This window comes from Bacillus rossius, unplaced genomic scaffold (genome assembly GCF_032445375.1).
Source record: "Bacillus rossius redtenbacheri isolate Brsri unplaced genomic scaffold, Brsri_v3 Brsri_v3_scf63, whole genome shotgun sequence".
NCBI classification, from domain to species: Eukaryota; Metazoa; Arthropoda; class Insecta; order Phasmatodea; family Bacillidae; genus Bacillus; species Bacillus rossius.
In genome coordinates this window covers 157501-164473 of record NW_026962843.1, presented here as the reverse complement: position 1 = coordinate 164473, position 6973 = coordinate 157501, and the positions used below count along the sequence as shown (strand labels likewise).

At 35.5% G+C, this 6973-nt stretch overlaps 1 non-coding gene across 1 annotated transcript; it reads left to right on the top strand.

Moving 5' to 3' along the window:
* The first annotated feature begins 2118 nt into the window (after nt 1–2118).
* Nucleotides 2119–2237, top strand: LOC134545206 (5S ribosomal RNA). The gene has a single exon (XR_010078341.1). It is a non-coding gene; the product is annotated as a 5S ribosomal RNA (ribosomal RNA).
* The last annotated feature ends 4736 nt before the right edge of the window (nt 2238–6973 follow it).

Here is a 6973-nt window from a genome sequence, read left to right as displayed (position 1 = left end):
AGGAAATGCTTCTGCTGCTGTTCTACAATTCCCTCAATCCCTATGATAGTAAATGTAAGCTTAACCAAGGCAGAAATATTTTCATTAAAAAAAGTCTTTAAGACGCATGGTTTACTGGCTGAGATATATATATATATATATTTTTTTTTTGCTTACTTCTGTGGTCATTAGTACATTGCTACAAATATATTTATATATATAAAAAAATAAATAAAAAAATCCTTTCTATTTAATTTAGTTAGATCATATACCAATATTAATGGCAAAGACCAGTTGCATCGATTCACTTTGAAAATAATTCCATTTGTGCTAAAACTGGACACAGTAAAAAAAAAAAAAAAAATAAAAAAAAAAAAAAAAAAAAAACTGAAAAAAATATATATATATACACACACACACACACATAATTCGAATTCATATTATGCTTAACTGCGTTTGAATTTGCAATCATGCACAAGATGTTTTGTACTTCGAAGTAAAAACAACATAATGTACTATTTAACTACCCACAGTACAAATGGATCCAAAAAAAAAGTGAATTTTCATGCAGACGAAAATGCTTACATTTATTCTATTTATATTAAGTACCCATTACTAACAGCTTATACTGGGTGGAATACAACAGTTGACATGATTTTACTTATATGGCAATTTAATATTTAACCAAAATTAATGGTAAACTAATATTTTAAAGTGTCATTTATGGCCCCTTACCTTCAGCATGTTTGCTTCCTTGCACACAAACGAGGACAAACACATCACCCAACTGAAAAAAAAAAAAAAATTTCACTTGCATCACAAATAATTTAAAATTTTTCACCACATGAAGTAAATATTTCGCAATAAAAAAAAATATAGCCCTAGGACTCGTGTGCACACCTTTTCTTCCCCACATCGCACACGCAAACAAAACTTCCAAATTATTACAAAATCACTCGATTATTATACATACATAAACACACATGTATTTTCCGAATAAGTGAGAAATGCAGGCCGATGAAAGTCAAATTTCGTTTCGGAAATTAAATCTCGCACAACTACCGACACATAACCAAACTTGCGTACATTTACATAGCATTAACCCTCTAAATAATAAACAAATGAAAGCAGAAAAAACAACATCGCTACCCACCGCGCGCGCTCCTGGCGGCGGGAGTAGGAACTACTTTGCACACAGACCGACATAGCCCCCTGCCAAAAACAGTAAAATAAATAATATATATAAGTCTTTTGGCGGGAAAAAATTTCTCAACCGCCTGGGAGCACCCTAGTGTGTGCCTGTCTTTAGGTTATGTTACTTTTAACTTCATTTTCTACAGGCAGACGCGAGGGTGCTCGCCCATTATTTTTATTTTTTTAAATTCTTTCCTACCTTTGGTGTGCCATGCAAGAATTTATCGTCAAAATGGCGGCCCCGAGTGCAAATTTCTCGTCTGCACTGCTGGCTGGATGATTATGTGATGTTTTGAAGGAGGGTGTTTTTTTTTTGTTTGGATTTTGTGTGAGGGGGGGAGGGGGCTGGGCTAGCTTTTTTTTTTTTAAATTTTCTAAACATTCATCTCTTATGTAACAGTGTTCAGCATTAAAAAATTTAAAAGAAGAGGCACTTACTCATCAATTTCAAAACAGCCTATGAAGAAAAATAAAAAAAATTTAAATTCATTCCAGTTTTATACATTCATGATTTGATCACATGTATAACTTTTCTTTTTTATTACCTTATTTAATTTTATTATTATTACTACTATTGCTGCTACAACCTAGAAGATACCTCAGTGATACTAATACCTGCTGGTAAAGTTAAAGGTTTCACCTTTCTTTCTTTAAACATATCACAATACCTTTCTTGAGTTAAATATTATCTAATGGCTTTAAGAAGTTATGGTAATGTTCATCAGTTATAGAGTGTGGGTTTGTGTGTGTGTGTGAGAGTGTATTTTGAAGAGGGCTTTGGTGGTTGGGATGGTGAGGGTGGTGGGTGTTGTGTGTGGGGAGGGGGGGGGGGGAAGTAAAAGAGTGTTCATTACACGATTTCTCCTGTTGTTTGTAACAATCACACCTGGTATAGCTATTTCGAGTGGCAAATACAAACTGCAAAAAAAAAACATCTATATCATTGCCAACGGCCATATCACGATGAACACACCGGTTCTCGTCCGATCACCGAAGTTAAGCATCGTCGAGCGTGGTTAGTACTTAGATGGGTGACCGCTTGGGAACACCACGTGCCGTTGGCACTACTATTTTGCACCCTACAGAAAAAAATTTTTTTTTAAAAATTTCAATTTTAAATTTTTTTTTCCCCCACAATCACCACATTCCCCCCCCCCCCCTAACACACACACTCACTCTCTCTCAATCAATCAATCAATCAATCAATCAATCAATCAATCAATCAATCAATCACTCACTCACTCACTCACTCACTCACCCACCCAGTAGCTGTGAATCTTTGCATGTGTATACCTCATACAAAATTCAAAGTGAAAAAATAAATATATAAGTGTATATGTATGTATGTATGTATGTATGTATGTATGTATGTATATATGTATATATATATATATATATATATATATATATATATATATATATATAAACACACACACACACACCTATTTTGAAGTTTCTCTGTTTCAGTGGGCAGTTATGTATAATAATGAGAGATTCAAAAAGACGTTGATAACAATGTCATCAATGCCTGTTTAGTGTGCTCATTTGTTGGATGGTCGGCAGCAATACTAGAGGTGGTACAGCTGTAACCTGTAAAATTGTACCTGCAATGTGTTGTGTATGGAAAAAAATAAAAATTATATCATCTAAATTTTTGTTATCCAACAATAACCTTCCCATCAATGCATGATGTCACAGTAGCCATAGCTCTACTCTTTCTGCCATATAACATTGGGGGAAAAAAAAAAAAAAAGGAGCTATTAGAATAATAACAAAAGATAAAAAATCATCTAACTGCAGACCAAAATTCAAAAAACTTAAAGTCCTGACTGCCATAAATGAATACGTTCTAGAAACTTTTTATTCATTCTTAAGAAAAAGAAGAAAAAAAAAATTATTATTTTTTTTTTTTTTTTTTTTTTTAGATATTCGCACATAGGTATAACACCAGAAATGCTAGTAAATTGAGGATAGTTGAACATAACACTAGGCGATTTGAAAATGGACTAAATTACTTGGGAGTAAAACTTTACAACTTAATATCACAGAAAATAACTAAAACAATTTACCAGTATTAAAAAAAAAAACAGTAAAAAAAATTCTTCTAGAATATCCTACCTACCCTCTGAAGCTATTCTTTAATTTGATTGATAATAGAGAAATTGAACTGTTAATTTGTTGAATGGACTTGTGATAACAGCTGCTTCATGTTTTGCATAAAGTTAAATTGTGTAACATGTTATGTATTTTTTTTTTTTGAAATTTTTTTTCTTGGTAACTTGCATCATGTAAATATTAATTGTCTGCACATACATGTTCTATATCCCGGAGCCTTGACTCCACGTGGGATCAACAGAACAAAAATACAAAAAAAAAAAAAAAATCCAGCTCACTAATCTAGGTGCATTTTGCTAACAATATTTGGAATATATATATTTTTTTTTTTTGTGTAACATGCAAATTCTGTATTATTCTGCACACATTATTTATAATCTTCTATCATTTTCTTAGATAATAACTATTAATTCATAAAATAGATTGTGTGTGCATAACCTCCTGGAAACATTTGCACTTACCTCCTACTTTACTTTTTCATTTAAGCAATCCTATTCGCATGTATACACTTAGGTTGCAGCATCGAAATTGTGTAAAATTCAAAGTGTGAATTGCCTGAAAAAAAAAAAAAAAAAAAAAAAAGACATACCAAATATTTGCATACAGCGACACACTACATATTTGCACACAGTGGAGTTTTGCGGTAATTAACCTAGCACAATTTACCACACGCAATCACACGCCCGCGATGAGATAACACACTCGCTGTTTTCCTGTTGACCGGCACGAGGAGTAAGAAAAATTGATATTTACACGAGCACACACTCCCACACTAGTCACAACGTCGGTCATCAAGTTGTGTTGAAAATTCCTGTAGCCTCTGTTTTCCCAAATGATTTCACTTAAAATTTCATTTAACAAGACCATAAACAAATTTACAATACTAATTTCTTAAACAAACACTTCAGCGAACAAGTGACTGTCGCATTCATTACAAAGCTTACAACTTAACAGATGTTTCCGATGTGAAATAAAATAAGAAAATGTTTTACAACCAACCTAGAACATTTAGTCAAAACGTTTTTGTCCTGGTTTATGATTATTTTCCGTGACATGAATGTTTCAAAACTAATAAAAATACGAATGCAGCCAAATATAATGAAGTTAGCACATAAAAGACGACTTAAAATATTTCATTTTTCGAGAATTGGCAGAGCAAGAACGCACAGGTCCAACGGAAATTTCTTTAAAGATAAACGACCATCGGACAAAAACACCCCCTCCCCTCATCATCAAAAATACGTGAATAATATACTTTTTCAATTATATTTTTATCGTTTTTTTTTTTTTTTTTTTAATATACTCATTAAAACTTCAAAATAAGCAGGTACTCGTGTGTTTTTCTCTCTACAATGTACCTGATCTCGGTGCGTAAACCTACATCATTTAGAGATGGAATTAATGTACACATACAAGTAAAATTTTGTTCCATTGTAAAATTGAGAGAAAGAAGGTTTTCCAAACGCATTAAGTATGGAGACTTTAAATAAGATTACGAGCTTATAAATGTTTGCAACGAAATAAAGTGACCATGTATCTGCAATTTCAAAAATATTTTTGCTCTGCTAACCTCACATGCAAGCAAGTAAAAATAACCTCACAACTTACTTACCTCTCTCAATTTCGCAGTACCAAAACATAGAAGGGATAAATAGGATAGTTTTTATTCGAAATCCTGCAAGAGTTTTAATTTTTATTAAAATATTTCTCCAATGTAGCATGTGTGTGGAATACTTCATCAGCAACTTGCATCTGCACCTTGAGTGAATTGAAGGGCAGCCAGTTTTAAAAGCTAAACAGAAACTGCACTCTTGAGAATGCATCAGATCCAAGTGAAATGCTTGTTGTGTGTACAGTTAAAAGTTTTATTATTCACACAATGAAAATGTAAACAAAATTTACTCACAATAATAATCACATCATCCTTGGAGGTGCACGAAGAAAGCCATTCCAGGTGGCACTGAACAAGGTGATTTGCTAGTGCTTCCACAGCAAACAGCCTTCATGAAATTATCTCCACATTTTCAGCATACTATACACTAAAGTATACCTAAGTTAATTTAACCATTTTCAAGTGATTCCAGCACAAATTACGTATTTGATTCCTTGAATAACATCTGCAAATGAAAAGTTCCCTGTTTGGTGTAGCAGTAAATTTAAACAGCTCGCAGTGCAAATTAAACAGTGCAGCTGCCATAAAAAAATTACACTATTAGTGGAACTGCCCATTATGTCATCGTAGACTGCTGACATTTAGAAAACATTGAAAAATCAGTGCTAAAGAAGCCCTACATTACTTTCGCTGTCCAAAGTGCGCTGCTCCCTACGTGAGCAAGGCATCGAGAATTTTCTGAACCGTCCGCAACCAGAAAATTGGGTAACCAGATATTTGCAGAGAGAAAAATTTTATTTTCACTTTGCTCTTGCATTCTGTAGGATCAGTCTCGTCATGGCAGATACCGCAGCAGCGACTGCAGCACCAGCTGTTGCCCCATCACAGGCAGCTTCCCCGAAGAAAGGCAAGGCTGCGTCGAAGAAGCCACGAGCCAAGCCCGCGCACCCGCGCACATCTGAAATGGTGGCCTCTGCGATCAAGAGCCTCAAGGAAAGGGGCGGCTCATCACTGCAAGCCATCAAGAAATACGTCGCCTCTACCTACAAAGTAGATGCGGAAAAGCTGGCACCTTTCATCAAGAAATACTTGAAGGCAGCAGTGGCTAGCGGCGAGCTTGTCCAAACCAAAGGCAAGGGTGCGTCTGGCTCCTTCAAGCTGGCTTCAGGGACCACCGGTGCTCCGGACCAGCCCAAGGCTCCAAGCGGCAAGCGTGGTGCAGCTGCCCCTAAGGAAAAGAAGCGATCCGTAGCCAAGAAGGCAGCGGTGGGCAAGAAACCAGTCAAGAAGACTCCGCCTACAGCAGAAAAGAAAAAAAAGGCAGCAGCTGCAACCCCCAAGCCCAAGAAGGCACCTTCAAAGGCAAAAAAGGTGTCCAAACCTCCCACGAAGAAACCCCGTGCTCCAAAGCCAAAGAAGGTTGCCCCAAAGAGCAAGTCGCCCAAGAAAGCAGCCCCAAAGCGGAAATGAAGATGCCAGCAGGACCGCTGGCACTTTCTGTGGCACTGTACCACCTTATCGGCCCTTCTAAGGGCCAACAATACTAGTCATGAAGGTATCAGTTGTTGCAATCATTGCCTCCTATAGCCACACCTCTGCCGTTAGGTAAAATTCTGGTTAAAAAATTTCTTATGGTATTTGAAGCGGGGGAAATAAATAAATAAATAAAGAAATTTATCAATTACATTGTGTGTATAGTTTAGGTGCAAAATTATTTAAAGTTTTTAAGCAGGAAAACGTCTTACAAACATCTCACTCTTATTTCAGCATATATATATATATACACATATATACACACACACACACACATATTTTTTTTGTAAGGATTAGGTCTCAGGGTATTAATGGTGAACTTTATGCTGCTGCTGCTGCTGCTGCTGCTGATGGTGCTGCTACTGCAGACAGGCACTGTTTGAAGAGTTTTTATTTCCTATGCAGAATACATTGCATTGTGTGCAAATCTTTTGTGTACAATATAAACAACCACCTCAAAACACAGACACTATAACTGTGTTTTTCCAAATTCTTATTAATGTAATATATTATTGGCTGGGTAAAGGTCAACGACAGCTA